We start from the raw sequence: 17,911 nt of genomic DNA, 5'->3' as shown, positions 1-17,911 counted from the left end.
GTATGTATTTTTATACCTCATCTGTTTATAACCATAATCTACAAAAAGTTATCTTGCTTAGCATAAGAGTTAAACACAGGGACGTGACACACATTGTTGGGGGTTGAAGCTGATCTTCTCGGGCAAATTATGGACCCTCTCTTTGCCTTAGTTGCATCGTCTGTGACTGCCCCAGGGCCCCTCATCACAGCTGATTTCCTAGAGTAGATGTTGGGAGGGAGGCTGCTGAAGGGAGTAAGAGGTGGCAACTGCTAGGGATATTGAAGAGAGACAAAAACAGATTAAAGCCGATAAACTGAGTACAAATACCCTCTAAATAGAAGGAATCCCGCAGTGTTTTGAGCCGCTTATCATAAGGGAAAGAAAATCACTTGGATCCAAAGCTCTTGAGCATATGAGTATTGTGGGTGGGAGGGTGTCATTATAAAAGTGTTGAGAAAAGGCCTCTTTGTTTTCCTTGACATTACCAGTAAGGATGGGGAGCAGAAGCGAAACCCTCTGCTTCACAGTTGAAGGTGCTGTTTTGTGCGAAACTGACCAAAGTTTGGAAACCAGTCATCAGCGATGCTGGCAAATGAAGAGGCTTCTGGATTGGGTGGGGCACTTGCTGTGACTTCCAGGTGACCTGCTGGCTGGGGGCTGTGTGGCGGGCAGTAGTTTTGCAGGGTAGCCCGGGCATAATCCCTAGCTCTGATGCTGCTGGTCTGATTAACAGACCTGGGCGCACACTGTCCTAATGGGGCAGCTCGGGATGTGGCCCTGCCGTGCTGAGAGCGAGAAGAGGGCTCCCCTGAGGAGGTGTCCCTGCAGAGACTGGAAACGTCCTCCTGCAGGGGAGGAAGAGCCTCTGAGCAGCGGGCCGGATGCACAGGCAAGACCAGCATGAGCACTGATGTTTCATGGAGCCGGAAGTCATACAGTGGCCCAAACGGCCTTGTTCCTCAGAGACTGGAGGAAATAGATGCTGAAAAGGCAGGCTAGGGTCAGACCCTGTGGTGGGTTATGAGTGACAGGAGAGGATTGTTCAGGCAGGCATGAGACAACCCTGTGGGCGTCCCAGCTGGGGCGTCACGCCGAAGGGAAGAGCAGAGTTATAGACTTTGCCACTTATTAGCTGTGTGACTTTAAGCAATATCACCCCACCTCTCTCTATATATATCTTCATCTGTAAAGTGACACAGTGACAAGGTCGTGTCATCAGAAGTATTAGCTTAGCTCTGATCCTCTTTGTCGACTCCTGTCAGTGCTTCCCTGCAAGGTTCTGCAATGGCTGCTTTTACTCTGAGACAGGAGGGCGTAGAGGGACACTGTAATACCCGAGGGCAGGAAGGGGTTGCTTTAAAAGCAGACATGTAACAGCCTGCAGCTGCAGACCTGCAGGCAGTTTGGTTGACGGTCCTTGAGAGGACTTTGGAGGCCTTAGCGTCGTCTTAAGTCTTGTTTCCCCTTGGGGACCGGATTTGCCTTTGGGGATTGATGTTGAAGATTTGAGCTTCTGCAAAGCTGTTTTCAGAGATGGGTATATACGTAAAATATCATATAAAATAAAATGATTTATTTAACGAGTGCGAATTTGTAGCTGTTAGGAACAGCTCTGTTGGCCTGGTCTCCACGGGGGACACCAAGGGTCAGCAGAGCGTGCAGGAGGGCAGGCAGCCTGCAGTGCTTCTGCGGGGTGTTCTCCCCAGCAGGGCGCTCTGCTGAGTTGAGTCTTCTACGAGTTTTGTTGCCAGAGGAGCAGACAGCAAATTAATGAGTTCTAGAGGGATTGTATAATGACAGGAAGAAATAGGAACCCGGAGATTTTCCGGACTAAAACACGCTTTGGTTCCTGATTCAGTGTGTTCCATTACAGAATTGATGAGTTGTGTCTATTCTGGAACGTCATTGAAATAAACGTTCAGCCTATATGTTAAGGGCTTTGTTTTATTTGGCTGGAGGACTCGAGCCGGGATGACAGCCTCTCAGATCACTCTGAGGGACTGCTCCCAAGAGGTAGGGGAGGAGCTAGGATATATAGAAGATTACAACAAAGACCAGGTAATTGGAACAATAAAACATTGCTTGTTATCTAAAGAAAACCAGATATCTCAAGTTCAAGTATTTACTGCTTTTCTATGTATGGTGAGAAGCAAACATTTGGGTCATTGAATTCATTCCTTTGGCAATCCCCTGGCTATCTAGGGCCAGTATCCTGTCCTTTCTTACTCTGAGTCTGCTCAGAGGGCACCACTGTGAGTGGCAGAGAGGCCGGGCTGTAGGCATGTACTCGCTGGGTTTTGGCAGCAGCTGCTGATGACTCGGATTCAGCATTCTTTATTTACTGTCATGGTTGCAGTATTTTCATGCACATTGTAGTATTTTCATTCACAGTGCTCCCACTTGGTCCTAAATTCGACCAATATTTTGAGAGACATTTCATGACCAATTTTGTCCCACGGTGCTAGGATGGCTCATTCCTAGTTCAGGTGAAGAATCTTCTGAGTTGCCATTCAAGGTGTTAGTTTTTTTTGTCAGGCCCTGTTGATACTAAAAGTTCTCTGGATCACCTGTCTTACTAGTCTATTATGACAGAAAGTGTTTACCCATCTTTGCTCATTCCCATACCTAGAATCACACTATTATATTTATTTTATTCAGGGTTATAAATTTTATCTGTTTCTTCAAGATGTTTAGCCATCATCAATCTTGTGGGCCTAGTTACACATTGGGAAATGTAACAGACAACAATTTTATAAAATAGACAGGATATAAGTAATACAGCTAGTAACGTTAATAAAGTCACGAGTAAGAATTTAATAGTCGAGAAGTTGTATTTTTGGGTTAAAATTTTGCTTGTGTTTCTGAGTTTGATCCTATGAGAAAGTTCATATTTATGGTCAGGGTCAGAGCAGGTATTAATTGGCCAGTTGAAATCTCCCACCTTGTAAGATCAACAGTGGCCTAAACAGAACTATAAATTCTTTTTAGAATAACGTTTCTGAGGGCTATCTAGTTAGAGCCTTGGAGTAGGGAAACCCACCAAGGTAACACAGAAGTACTAGACATAGGTAATTTATCATAAACTTAACAAGTGGAGTAGTTCATAATCAAAGGTTGGAGAAATTATCAAAGTAATTGGTATACAGTCCTGGTCCGGTGTCTTGGGTCAGCTGTCTAGCTCAGATGTCATCTTCTTCTCATCCTGGTCTGGTAGCTTTTTCTCCATTTGGGCATTGTTTTCAGGGGAGCAGCACTCGATAGGCCAGTGCAGTGCAGGGGATGTTTCAGATAGGAAATGAATCGGAGACTCCGTTTCCTTCAGCTTTGGTGTGTATGGTCTGGTAAAGAGTACCTGAAAAAGGGTCCTTCCATTCAGGTTGGAGACAGTTCTTTAAGTCATGCCTGTTGCAGTATGTATAACCCCTGGCTGCAGGTCATGGTTCATTGGAACTTTACCCAAGGATAGATTTCTGAGCTTCAGAAACAAACCTAGAGTATCTTTTTCATAATTCAATTAAACCGTACAGTAATGTGACATAACAGCAAGGAATGATCTGCGAAGTGTCTTAGTAAATATGGACCTCAATTAACAAAACTAGAATTTAATATCCACTAAAATATAATTTATTTTCTCTCTTAAGTTACCCTCAGTTTTCTCAAATATAGCCAAATCAAGATTAATTTTTTACAACTTAAGTCTGATTATTTGATCATATAGGCTTTTTTAAATTGGCTGTGTTGGAAGTTTTAATACGGAGTCTCAGGGTAGAATGTTAAGGTTTGCTAAGGCCAAGAAAGCCACGTCAAGGCTTTTCATGGGTTTCTGCCTTACAGATTTAGGTAAATTCTTTTCTCTTTAAAATCCTTAAAATATCTTTATACTCCTATATCTGTTAGGAGATGATCTCCCTAATTTGTTTGATAGAGCCACTGGGGACCTAAGTGTTTTTAGTCTATTGAGGGATCAGATAGAGAGAAAAGATAAGTGTTCCAAGTGTGATTACATAGGTATAATTTATCAAATTGCTGTGAACCATAACTAGCTTAAGGAGAAGAGATTCTTTACGTCTGGGAAACAGGTTAAAAGCCAGTAGTATTTCAAACAATATCAAAAATTATAACCATATTCAGCAGGTTAACCAGTCCCATGTAACTAATTCTTTTAATGAGAGTTTTCATTAGAACTTTAAAATTTCTTACCCAGTTTAGTTCAGTGCTGTAGTTTGAAATTTATTAGAAATCAGTAAATCTCCTTGAAGAGAAAGCATTTTGCAAAACCATCAGAAGAAAACAATTAACTGACTATAAATGACAAAAATTTAAAAGCATGGTTAAACACCGTTACACTATAATCAATAAAGAAACCTGTTCACTATACCCATAATTATCACTGGTAACATTTCAGATATGCCAGAATTTTAGGGAGTCCATGTAATTTCTACAATGCCTATATTAATAATATTTCTCATTCAATATAACCTTAGAAGTTTTATGATTCATTTGACAATTCCATGTTATTTAAAGTGCCAAATGAAGCTTTATAGTTAAAAATCTCTCTTTGGGATGTTTCAGGGGCCTTCTGTAGCATCCCAAATTTAACTGGAGATTAAAAGAATTTTAATTAATTAAATTAATTTTTATTTAATTAATTAGAATTTTATATTTGGGGAGCTTTGTGAAAGATTTCAGAACACTTGATCAGATAAACATATAGATCACTGTAAAGTAGTACTAATTCATTAACAAGAAAATATGTCAAATGTAAAGGCAGAACAGATCAGCTAAGTGGTATAAGAAGTTTTACAATCTGTTACTGAAGGTGGATTAATATTTTAAGAAAATTTTTTCCTCTTAACAGAGAGAAAACCAAATCTAATCTTGTTCCAGCTAACTTCTAAGATTCATTTACGTTGCCCAATTTGTTTCTAAACTTAGCCAATTCTGACCATGTACAAAACTCTTCCCTCAGGGTTCCTTTTCCACAAGCCTTCCACAGCTTTCTATACTTATATTAGTGTGTCCCTTATTTTGTCTTCCATTCAGAGGTAACCAGCTTCAGGAGAAAGTCACTATTTTTCATTAACAAAGTATTATTCCATTCTTACATCTTCCTTTACGCATTTATATTACTTTCCTAGGATACTGAGATCATTCCCTTACTAATAGAGACTATTTCAGTGTGGCACCAACCATTTATTAATATTTCTATATACCTTTAGTTTCACTGTAAGAGGAAGTCAAATGTTAAGTAATTCGTATTTCAATGTTATTTTATCTGAAAATGGCATAGCTATTTAATAAAATCTTGTCATTTAAGTTAATTTAGCACACCACTAGAATTTAAAGATACCAAACACTTAGAGATTATCTTAAACATACATTTTAAAAATATATTTTAAATATTTACCCAAAGCTCTCATCTCATTTGCATTTAATTTACTTAAAATTTTACCACAGCACATTACTTTTATTTTTTTTTTTGACAAATCTGCAACAGATATAACAGGATCTTATTTGACTTTCATTAAACCTAGGTACAGTAAAGGTATTATAGTTAAGATGGATGATTTTAAAGATGTCTATATTTATTAGAACATAGTTAAACTAAACAATATCAAATATTACCTTAATATTGAATATTTTCCAATTCACATGACACTGAAAGTCAATTTGTTCAGTTGTTATTTTAAAAATACTTAATGTTTAAGCTCTTATATTTTTACGTCAATTAAGCAGAGCTCTATGACTTTGAATTTTTTTTCTTTAGCAGTAGAAATATCTCACTTCTATAATGTGTACACAGGCTTATAATCAGAAAAAAGCTAGAGATCTCATAGCTTCACTTTAAAACTTACTTATAAGATAGGTATAATAATAGTTGGAGTAAGCTGAATTTGCTTGCTCAAATCACTAAGGCTTACTATTTATGAAACAGACAGTTAAAATTTCTTCACAAAGGCTGAAGGACCCTTCAGAGTTCTGAGTTCTAATATGCTAAAAATTTCTTGGCCTTAAGGTTTATTTCGTTGAGCTAATTAGACTCAGTCCTAGGTCACTGTTTGTTGTATTTATATTTCTGATGTGCAAGACAAAGACACTGTCTTCCAGGTCCCCAGAGAACTGCTCTCTCACCCATGCCGTATTTTATCTCCTTAAATGGCATTTTTGTATCAGTGAGAAGAGCTGTAAACAAAGAATTCCATGTTTTAAAACATTAAGGCTTACTTAAATATGTCTTCCAAAACTTGCATAAGGCATTTAGTAAGATCTCTTTTCCTTGTGTTATAAGTTAAACCCAGGGTAAACCTGTATTTTTTTATTAGCCACTCAAATTAGTTTTTAGTTTTACATTATATTGGACGGCTTATGTAACTATATTGGTTTATTTTAATTTGTTCAATTAATATTTTCAGAGGGACAGATATGTGCCTAGCCTTATAATACCAAGAAGGGGAAGTGTTTTTCCTCTTAAACATATGTATCCCACAACATAAGCAAAAGTTTTGTATAAAGACCATTTAAATATACCAATTTCACAAACTTTTATCTTATATATCTCAATTTTATTAAATCTTATACCTTTAATTTTTATATTTATTAAGTTTAATCAATAATTCTTATTTCTAGAAGGAGTGCCAGAAACCTTTTTTTGTGTGTGTGTGCATTGTATATAATTTTATAGAAGTCTCTAGGATGCCCAAGTTTCAGCCAAAGAGCTTAGGCACTTCTCAGTGTTTAATTTCATTAATTGGTCTGTTATCCCAATTATTGATCAAGTATTTCACTCTATATATACATATATTTCAAACTGTGGTAAGTAAAATGGGCTTGTTTGAACTTTAGTCTTGGGGGGGAGTAGGTGAACTCTTTGGCCCTTTTTTTTTTAACTTTACGTTGTGTAGTATCAAAACCCTGTATGTAAATCCAAAAATGTCCATTTTATGTATTTGATTCAAAATAACCATATAAAAATATTTATCCTTTTGGGATAAGCCACTTAATTTTTTTTTCGACATTTTTACAATCATTTTTCCAGTTATTCAACCTAATTAACATTAATAATTCTAAGTTTTTATTAGCATATCTAGAAACATTTATTAGAAAGGAAAAACACAAACGTAGCTTTTCAAACCAGTTTTATTTTTTTAACTAAGTTCTTAGGTTAACCATTAGATATATTTTTCTACATTTAAACTTGATTTTAATAGAAACCATAAAACAACTGTTTATAATGAGATCTCTTTAAACTTTCACCAATTAAAAAGTTTTCCAAATTAAAAAATCCATCATATGGCCGTCAATTTATATACAAATATAATATATATATAGTGATTTTAAACCAATAAGATGAAGAGGCCCTTTCACATGAGAGTCGGGGTGTTGCCTAAATAAAATTCAAAGGTTTACTCTCCAAAAGCTAAAAGCCTTTGTGGTCCAGGCTGATGCAACAAAGTTTAAGATGGCAAAATATCTGAAAATTGGTACTATCAAAGAATTGCTTAGAATCCCAATTTATTTGCGTGGCCACCATATGTACACAATACTTGAAACTTTTGTATGGTGGAGTCCAAGGTTTCCTTTAAAAAATAAACTAAACATACATATACATACATACACACACTTAAAACACCCAGAGAAAGATAAAACATTTACATTTCAAGGACACAGGAAGAGAAATCCAAGTTACCCCTAAAGGGGATTTTGTTTTTATAAGTTCAGAATGCCAAAAAATGTTTTTATTAGGCCTGGTTAGTTATTTTCAGAGTGAGTTTTTTTTTTCTTATTCCCAATTAATGTTGTAAATTTTGTATGTACATAAACCTGGCTGGGGTAATAGTTGGAGACTGGCAATCTGTCATTTCTTTTTCTTTTCTTTTCTGTTCTTTATTTTTTTTTGAAAGTTCTATTCCCCATTGTAAGGTCGGGTTCTCAGAATAAATTTGCTAGTAAGATTTCCCACAGGGACAACTCTGTGTCATGAAGTCTTTGTGTCTACCACTCCTGGAAGATTCTCTGTCACCCGAGAAAGCTGTTACCAGCCAGGAGGATGGTCCGAATTTTGGAGTTGAAAGTTTCCTCATAAGAGTTTTACTTTTATCCTGAAAAATTCAATGGAGGTAACCAAATTGAGGAAAATATTAGACCAGACTCTTACCTAACCACTCAGTCCTGAACCCAGTGTCTTTCAACTTGGACTCACTCAGGATGTCTCCACTGGGTGAGTATTTTCCTCATATGTTTCCACCAGCCCCACTTTGGACATATCCTCAAGGTGGATATTTCCTGTTATCTTTCAACCAGGCCCCACCCAATATGTCTCCACTGGGTGGGTAATTCACCTCAGGTTCTTTCAACTGGAGGGCCACGTACCTGGATACACCACCAGATAAACTTAGGATCATCAACCAATATGTGAGATCCGAGAACCAAGAGAGACTCACCCAAATTCATCTGGACTCCCCGAGGAGGTGGATGGGCACAAAGGGCCACTGCTGGTACCAAGGCTCCGGTTACTTGGAGAGTTCAGGTGGAGAGAAATCTGCTGTGGTGCTTCATGGTGTCCAAAACTGTTGACTGAAATACATGTGCAGCCTAAAAGTTAAGAGTTATGTTTCATTTGGCGGGAGGACTCGAGCCAGGATGACAGCCTGTCAGAACTCTCTGAGGGACTGCTCCCAAGAGGTTGAGGCAGAGCTAGGATATATAGGAGCTTTACAACAAAGACCAGGTTGTTGGAACAATAAAAGATTGCTTGTTATCTAAAGAAAGCCAGGTATCTCAAGTTCAAGAATTTAGTACTTTTGTATGTGTGAGAGGAAGCAAATATTTGGACTCACTGAATTCATTTTTTAGACAAGCACCTAGCTATCTCAGGCCAGTAGCCTGTCCTTTCTTATTCTGAGTCTGCTCAGACGACACCATTGTGAGTTGCTGTAGCAGCTGGGCTGCAGGCCTGTCCTAGCTGGGGCGTGGCGGCAGCCTTTAATGACTTGGTTTCAGTATTCTTTGTTTACTGTCATGGTTGCAGTATTCTCATTCACATTGTAGTATTTTCGTTCACAGACTGATTATGGATAATCTGCAACCTTGGAAAGCAACCGAGATGGAATTACTGCAGGTACCTTCTGCTTTAATAAGCCGTGTGCAAACATAAACAGGGAGGAAGCATACACTTGGATTTGGAGGTGTAGGAAAGGGATCCTGCACATTGCAGGAGAACGCAATGCAGAATTCCTTAAGTCCACCTTTCTTTACTGTAGTGGTTTCTGAGAACAGTTTATGGTAATTAACCAACATTGACAAACTGCACAAATTGCATTTAAGAGCTGGCCGGCTGAAACTTGTGTATTGGAGAGGTGGAATTCAAAGGCAAGTGGTCAGGTGGATTGGAGAGAGATGGAGCCAAGGCCTGGGCCCAGATTCCGGTTTAAATTGCCATTTCTTCACCATAGGGCCTTGAAATAGAATTCAAAATCTCTTAACCTGTTGGTGAATCTGTGAAATGGGCATAACATTCGTTTCACCCTGGGATTGTTGTAAGATCTAAAGAGTATTATAGCACACATGAAGCACTTAACCCACTGGCACTTAGCAGTGTTCACTGTGTGGGGCCGCCCCGCTTAGCATGTGTCAGAGCCGTAAAGGCAGCATTTGTCTGTTGAGGATGCACTTGTAGCCCCTTGGCTAGGTTATGAATTTGGTGATTTCCTATAATCCTTGTAATTCTATGTGCCATGGACAGTTATTTTCATGGACAGATGAGGAATCTCATGGTAAAAAGACTGTATAATTTGCCCAAAATCAGACCATAATTTTGGGTGCAGAGGCCTCGGTTCAGCATGGCCCCCTGGGCCTTCTGCCCTCTCTGTTCAGCACCAGAGCCAGATATGGAGTCGGCTGTTTCCCTGCCCAGAATATCCGGCAGGCCGCAAGACACATCTGGCCCTGTGCTGCTTGAGCAAAAACTCCGAAGGAGAGACAGTTACAAAAAGGATAAACATAAAAACAGACGACAGCAAATTGTGATCAGCTCTGAGAAGGAAAGGAACATGTCTCGCCGTGCAGAGCTGGGAGCTTTCCCGTCGAGGCTGCTCTGGGGGTGTTCATCTCAGCTAAACAATTTCTGCTGCTGCACCAAGGCAGGAAGGCAGGGCGCGTGTGGCCAGGTAGACAGGGCCTCGTTGATCGTACTCATTCCCCATTAAGCGGCAGCTTTCACGGGCACTTACCTAGTAAACAGATGTTGGCCATAATCATCACGCACTTTGCTTGGTAGTTTTCTTGGCCCCAGCATTGAGATGAGGTCATTGAAGCTGGGGAGTTTGCTGCATGCCCGTGATTACCTTGCAAATACCCCGACTGTTCTTTCAATCTAGACTGGTGTGGCTGTCATGTCCCAGCCCTGTGAATGGCATCGTGTAGCTTCTCCCAAGTGGCCCAAATGACTGACATTGATATGCTTAATTCGTTGGAAATAGTATGTGACAATAATAGAAAAAGGTAGTAAGAAATTGTTTGGAAAACTGGAAAAAACCTTTTCTTCCCCAGCTGGGGGAGCGTAACCCGTATCACTCACCCTACTCACTGCCTGTCACCTCCTCCCCGCCGACTCCATGTTCATAAGCCACACTGAGCCTTGGGAGAACATTTTGCCTCATGACACTTTTGACTAGGACCTGCAACTTCTTTGTCCCTAGTTAACTCTCTCTTCAAAGCCATTCAACTTTTTGCAGGCTCCTCCACTCAGATGTAAGAATAGCCTCTTTAAACTTCTTGATGCAGCTCCTTAATGAAGATCTTGTGATGGAAACCTAGCCAAAACTGGGATGTATGCATATAGTGACTGCAACCTCAGCACTTTGTTAGTTCAGAATCAGAGGGGTGAGTGACTCAGGAAATGCTTTTTTAAGGTAACAAGGGGAAAGTGAAAGGACGCAGGCTGTGTGAGAAAGAAACATCTCAATCACAGCCAGTAAGGCACCTGTGTTCAGGATGGGGTGTGGCGAGTGCAGAGTTCTCACAAAAAATAGTGGTGTGATGGGAGCGAGGACAGTTGGGTACTTTATTGGGGAGGAAAAAAAGTGGGCTGAACATTTCCTTGTTGAACAAGGGGATTGTGACATGATGTGCTTGTATTTTGGAGAGAAGGGTTTTGTGGGGACAAGCCTAGGAGTACGCTGTATGTCTGGGGAGTCAGCACAACAGAGAAACACAGAGAACCGGGCAGACCCCAAGACCCATGCTGGGGGAGAGACTGCCCACCAATTGGAGCCCTGGAGGCTGCTTCTGTCCCTTAGCTGTGGCCTCAGACCTCCCTTCACAGCCCAGTCCTGTTGATACAAGAATAAAAAACGTTGGGCATGAGAAGGGCTGTGTCCCAGGCTTTCATTGAGCCCCTGGGATGTGCCCCACCAGATTTTGTTCCTTAACTTCATGCAGTAAAGAATTCAAGAGCAAGCCAGTGTTGAGTAAAGGTAGATTTATTCAGAGAGATACATTGAAATGCAAGAGAAACGTCACGAGGTGTGGGGGTTTGATGCTCATATTAGAAGTAGGTACACACTCCACAGATTGAGGGCCTTCCCCAAAGAGGGAGAGAGAGTGGTGACCGCGAGGTGGCGCTGTGTTGCTTGTTTTCTTGGGCTTGGTGGTTTCATATGCTAATAAGTAGAAGGACCAGCCTTAGGGTAAGGCGCTGGGATTCCCAGGGAGTTGGCCATTTCCCACCCTTTGACCTTTTGTGGCTATCATTGGGACTGCCATGTTGCCTGGGGCATGTTATTGACCAAGTTACTAATACAATGGATGTTTACTGAAGCTCAAGATCTGCTAGAAGTTAAATCTCTTCATCCTGAGCCTCAAGGCCTATTGGGGGTTGAATCCTTTAACATTTTGATGTTAATTGCTGTGGCCTTCCTTGAATGGCTGTGCTCTTCCCCCTTCCATCCTGTCTCACTGTGATGACACAGAGACAGCAAAGGTCTGGCCCTACCTGTGCTCTTGCATTTAACTGCGGGAGGTGTGAGGTGGGCTTATGATGACCCTGAATGGTGAGAAAAATGTTTCAGATTTTCCTACGTGAGACATGGGGACCTGACAGCAACCTCCGCAGATTTATCTCACGGGCATTATCGCTTGTGTTGTTATAGAAACAACAGGCAAGCCAAGAAACAAGTATAACTCACAGGGTTGTAGTACTGAGATTTATTATGCTGACACGCTCAGAGGGGCTTCTTTTCCAAAGCTCTGAGCACCTCCAAGACGTGCACATGAGGTTTTATAGGGTTAATTACAAGTATGGGGCTATTAGCCAATAAGGCTCAAACAACAAAAAGCAAGGAATCAGTACACTGAAGCTTATCAATTTGGAACAGATCCCGTTACTGACAATTGTTGTCCTTGGATTTACGTGTTAGCTTATTAGCCCATTAAACTGACAATAAGCTTCAGGTTTACCAAGTAGCTCAGCAAAACTTAGATCAGTAAACCGACATTATCACACTTAGATTTGTGACTTAGCTTGTTAGCTCAGCTGGGGTTTTCCTTCACAGTGTCACTTATCTTTTTTATTTTTCTTTTTATCTGTTTTTAAGTATGTAACCCAAATTTAATATCAGGGTTTTTTGGGAAAGAAATTTCTCTTTTTCTTTTCTTTGGGGTTCTTTTGGTGGGAAGGTAATTAGATGTATTTATCTGTTAGTGGAGGCCCTGGGGCTTGAACCCAGGACCCCGTGCACGCTAAGCACATGCTCTACCACCCGCCCCTTCATCATTTTCTTTTTGCTTTAGCTGCCAAGAATCTTACAGCTGAATTTGTAGTCGGCCTTTAACACTTGCCCTGACTTCATGGAATCCATTTTTATGAGTTTATCTCCCCCTGGTTTCATTTAAGTATTGAATCTCCATTTTCTCTTCACTCTCCGTTTTGCTTTTGTTGTTATGGTTGTTAAGCTGTGTTTAAAAAAATTGTTTAAATTCTCTTTTAGCAAGAGGCTGAATGTAAATATGCAAACAAACAGCACAATTAAATGCTTTTATATATTCTAAGCTGTTTAGTATTTACTTAAAAACCGATTTGAATATTAAAGTGATAACATTTTAAAAATATTTTTTAATTTTTTATAGAGATATAGCTGATTTAAAATATGATATTAGTTTCAGGTGTACAATAGATGCTCCATTTATAGTTACTGTAAAACATTGTCTGTATTCCCTGTGTTGTAAGATACATCCCTCTAGCGTGTTTACATTACATGTTGCAGTTTGTATAAGAAAGTTGGGTAACGCAGAGTCTGGAACGTGGCTGTGTATGACTCAGGTTCACGCTCACCCTGCATGGCAGAGCTCAGGCCTTCACTCCTTTCTGCAGGGGAGCGAGTGGAGGCAGCTCTCATCAGCGCTGGCACCACCCTCTGAGTGGCAGTGACAGCAGTGACTGTGTGTGGACGTGCAAATTGTTTTTCCAAGAGCTTTATATGCGTTTCTGCATTTAATAATCAAAGCCCTCCTGTGAGGAAGCGTTTTAAGTTTTTAATGCATAATACATTTTATTTTGATATTGATAGATTTCAAACCTCTGGAAAATTTACAGGAGTAGTACAATAAACGCTTAGATACAGTTCACCTTAAAGGGCACTATTTGGCTTTCTGTGTCTGGCTTATTTTAGCATAAATTTTCAAGGTTCATCCATATTGTAGCCTGAATCAGTACTTTATTCTTTTTGTTTGATAATATCCTTTTCCATTTTTTTTGGTTTTAGTCTATTTAAAAATATTTTCATTGAAGTCTAGTCAGTTTATAATGTTGTGTCAGTTTCTTGTCTACAGCACAAGACTTCAGTTAAAAAGGAACATACCGGCATTCATTTTCATCCTCTTTTTAAACATAAGTTACTATAAGATATTAAATATATTCTCCTGTGCTATACAGTATAAACTTGCTGTTTATTCTTTACATACTCAGTAACTGCAAATCTTGAACTCCCAATTTATTCCTTCCCACACCCTCCCCCCTCTGGTAACCACAGTTTGGTTCCTGTGACTCTGTCTGTTTCTGTTCTGTAGAGAAATTTATCTTTTTGTTTCTTTCTTTTTTTTTTTTTTTTTAGATTCCACATGTCAGCAATCTCATGTGGTATTTTCCTTTCTCTTTCTGGCTTACTTCACTTAGAATGACATTCTCCAGGTCCATTGATGTTGCTGCAAATGGCATTATTTTATTATTATTTTATGGCTGAATAGTAGTCTATTGGACAAATATGCTACAACCTCTTTATCCAGCCATCTGTCAGTGGACATTTCGGTTGTTTCCATGTCTTGCTATTGTAAATAGTGCTGCTGTGAACATTGGGGTGTAGGTGTCTTTTTTAATTAGGGTTCCTTCTGGATATATGCCCAGGTGTGGGATTGCTGGGTCATCTGGGAGGTCAAGGTTTTGTCTTTGATGAACCTCTATAATTTTTCCACAATGGCTCCACCAAACTGCATTCCCACCACAGTGTAGGAGGGTTCCCAATTCTCCGCAGCCTCTCCAGTATTTATTGTCTGTGAACTTCTCAATGATGGCTATTCTGACTGGTGAGAGGTGATATTTGATTGCAGTTTTGATTTGCATTTCTCTGATAATGATATTGAACATTTTTTCATGTGCCTACTGGTCATTTGTGCGTCTTCATTGGAGAAATGTTTCTTTAGGACTTCTGCCAATTTTTGAATTGAATTGTTTGTTTTTCTTTCTTATTAAGTGTAAAAGCTGTTTACATATTCTGGGAATTAAGCCCCTAGCAGTTTCATTTATTGCAAATATTTTCTCCCATTCCATAGGTTGGTTGTCTTTTTGTTTTGCTTACCGTTTCCATAGCTGTGCAAATGTTTGTAAGTTTAATTAGAGCCCTCTTGTATATTTTTGGTTGTTTTTCTATTGCTTGAGTAGACTGCTCTAGGAAAACATTGCTGAGATGTATGTCAGATGTTTTGCCTATGGTTGCTTCTAAGAGGTTTATAGTGTCTTGTCTACATGTTTAATTCTTTAACACATTTTGAATTCATTTTTGTGTATGCTGTGAGGGAGTAGTCTAACTTCATTGATTTACATGCAGCTGTGCAGTTTTCCCTGCACCATTTGCTGAAGAGGCTGTCTTTACTCCATTGTATGTTCTCACCTCCTTTGTCAAAGTTTCAATGACCAAAAGTTTGTGGGCCTATTCTTGGTAAATGTGTTTATCCGTTCATTGATGGATGGATATTGTTAGTAACTTTTGGCTACTCTGAATGATACTGCTATGAATATTGATGTGAAATTTTTATGAGAATATGTTTTCATTCTGTTGGCTGTACAGTTGGCCCTCCATATCTGTAGTTTCCACTACATGGATCCAGATGGCTGATTGTAAAGGGACTCGAACATCCTTGGATTATGGTATCCAGGGTGTGGGGTTCCTGAAACCAACCACCCAAGGGTATTGAGGGATGACTCTACATATAGGAGTGGAATTGCTGAGCCATATAACTCTAAGCTTTTGAGGAAATACCAGACTTCTCCAAAGAAGTTGCACAATTGTCCCTTTCCCCTGGCCGCATATGAGGTTTCTCTGCCTCCTGAATGACATTTGTTATTGTCCATGATTTGGTAATAACCATCCTAGTGGGTGTAAAATGAGATCTCATTTTGATTTTGATTTGTCTAGTGATGTTGAGCATCTTTTCATATGCTTATTGGCCATTTGTATATGTATCTAAATTCGTGGTAAATTTAAAAATTGGGTCTGTTTTATTGTATTGTTCAGTTGTAAGAATTCGTTATATATCCTGGATGCTACTCTCTTATTAGATAAATGTTTTGCAAAATTGTTCTTCTATTCTGCACATTGTCTTTCACTTTATTTTTTTTAAACATTAAAACAATTTCTTTACAGGGGAGGTAGTTAGATGTAATGATTTATTTTATTTTTCTTGCTAAGCACGCACTCTCTGACTTGAGATACCCATTTCCCCTGTCATTTGACTTTCTTGATGATGTCTTTTGTAAGAAAAGGGTTTTAATTTTGGTGAAGTCCAGTTTATCTGCTTTTTTCTTCTATCACTTGTTCTCTTGGTATTGTATCCAGGAAACCAAAGCCTATCCTAGGACCACAAAGATTTATACTGTGTCTTCTTTTAGAAAGTTTATAGGTTTAATTTTTACATTTCTGTCTGTGATCTACTTTGTTTTAATTTTTATTTGTTATATAAAATATGGGTGTTCAGATTCCAGATTGATTCTTTTGCCTGCAGATACCCAGCTGTCCCTGCACAATTTGTTGAATAGACTATTCTTTCAATGGGGTGTTTTTGGCCCCGTAGTGGAAAACTGTCTGTAAATGTAAGTTTTTCCCCGTGGGTTTTTATTGTGTCTCATAGATTTATTTATCCAAACTTATGCCAGCATCATACTGACTTATTACTATAGCATTTTAGTACCTTTTAAAGTGAGTCCTCCAACTTTACTCTTCTTTTGCAAGGTTGTTTTGCCTATCCTGGGCCCCTTGCACGTCCATATTAATTTTGGGATCAGTTTTTCAATTTTTGCAAAGAAGTCAGCTGGAATTTTGATAGGGATTCCACTGTATATGTAGATCATTTTGAGGAGTCTTAATATTTTTAATAATACTGTCTATCATTCCATGGAAATGGGATGTCTTCCATATATGTAGATCTTTTAAAATTTATTTTGGTGATACTTCAAAAAGTTCAATGTACAAATCTTGTAAACTTTTGTTAAATGTATCCCTCATTTTATTTTTAATGCTGCTGTAATTGGACATGCTGAGTTTCTTATGGGTGGGACTATATATCAATCTTCTTATTTCTAGAATTCCTTAACAGCAATTACCCTAGTTATATATTTGCTACTTAAATCTATCCACAACTATTCCCCGCCCCGTGTTATAAGAAACCAAGACCCAAGTTAAGCTACCTGAACACCTATGTGGAAATGTGAAATGAGACCCTTGGGTGGGGCTTTGTGCAGATGATACTGGAGCTTATTCAGGATGGCTTCATCGTAATTTCTTTTAAACAACCCTTCCGGTGTATTTAGTCAGATACATTAAGAACATGCCCTTTTGATGTGCGGAGTAGCTAAGACTATGATTTTCAAATAATTTCTAGTGAGAGTGTTGTTCTTGAAACCTAATTTGCATCAATCTTTGAAGATTTATGTTTCAGGTGCTTTGACTAAAGAACCCTCACCTGTCTTTAATCAATAACGACAACTAAATGCTCAAGCATCATGTAAGAGCTTGAGCAAACTGCCCCCACCCCGTAGTGCTGGGTGGCTGCAGCTGCAACTGGAGTCAGCGCTTACCTATCCCAGTACGCTTGTGCTGATCTGCTCAAAGTGGTTCGTCCAACAGTTTGTCAGTAGTCTGTTGGACAAAGTCATTAAAAATTGATTGAAGGTTGCTGGAATGCAATATATTCTTATTAATATTAATTAAGCACATATTGAGTGCTTATTGTATGATGGAATTGTCCCTCAGCCTCACATGAATATTATTTCTCATAAAACCTCACATATTTCCTTGTTAATCTCACTTTACAGATAAGGAGACTGACAATTAGGTCTTCTCTCTTTCGGGGGAGCTCATTATCAATGATGGGAAGTTATAAGGAAAAAGATATTTATTCATCATGAGAAAACATTTTTCTGAGGGTCAGCAAAGAAGAAGATGAACACTGAAGAAGGTGATCATTGTTCAAGTGAGACAAGCCCTGGGTTGTGCGGAGTCTGCATCCCTGTCCTAGAGAAGGCACGTGTAGAGCTGCGTACTGGGTGAGGCGGCGTGGCCGCGCAGGGAACGCGGATGCTGGGCCGTTGGGCTGTGCTCAGGCCTGGTGGGGCTTTCTCCTAAGGGCAGCGGACCATCATTGACAGATTTTATGTTGGAGA

General features: G+C 39.3%; 1 protein-coding gene and 1 long non-coding RNA gene across 6 annotated transcripts in view; one reads left to right on the top strand and one right to left on the bottom strand.

The window, feature by feature from the left end:
• LOC140690323 (uncharacterized) overlaps positions 1-17,911 on the bottom strand; it is a 1,184,725-nt gene that overhangs the window by 413,676 nt on the left and 753,138 nt on the right. The window lies entirely within an intron of this gene.
• The window catches only part of LOC140690312 (uncharacterized), a 461,064-nt gene that overhangs the window by 346,546 nt on the left and 96,607 nt on the right, over positions 1-17,911 (top strand). The window contains exons 1-2 of one of the 5 annotated variants that reach the window (XR_012065532.1): positions 8,338-8,509; positions 9,046-9,100. The gene's annotated coding sequence lies outside the window, so the exon portion shown is untranslated. Of the gene's footprint in view, positions 8,581-9,030; positions 9,101-17,911 lie in introns of those variants that run through there. The other 4 variants (XR_012065535.1, XR_012065541.1, XR_012065543.1 and 1 more) reach the window with 4 other exon arrangements.

This window comes from Vicugna pacos, chromosome 30 (genome assembly GCF_048564905.1).
Source record: "Vicugna pacos chromosome 30, VicPac4, whole genome shotgun sequence".
Classification (NCBI taxonomy): Eukaryota; Metazoa; Chordata; class Mammalia; order Artiodactyla; family Camelidae; genus Vicugna; species Vicugna pacos.
This window is presented reverse-complemented; position numbering and strand designations above follow the sequence as displayed.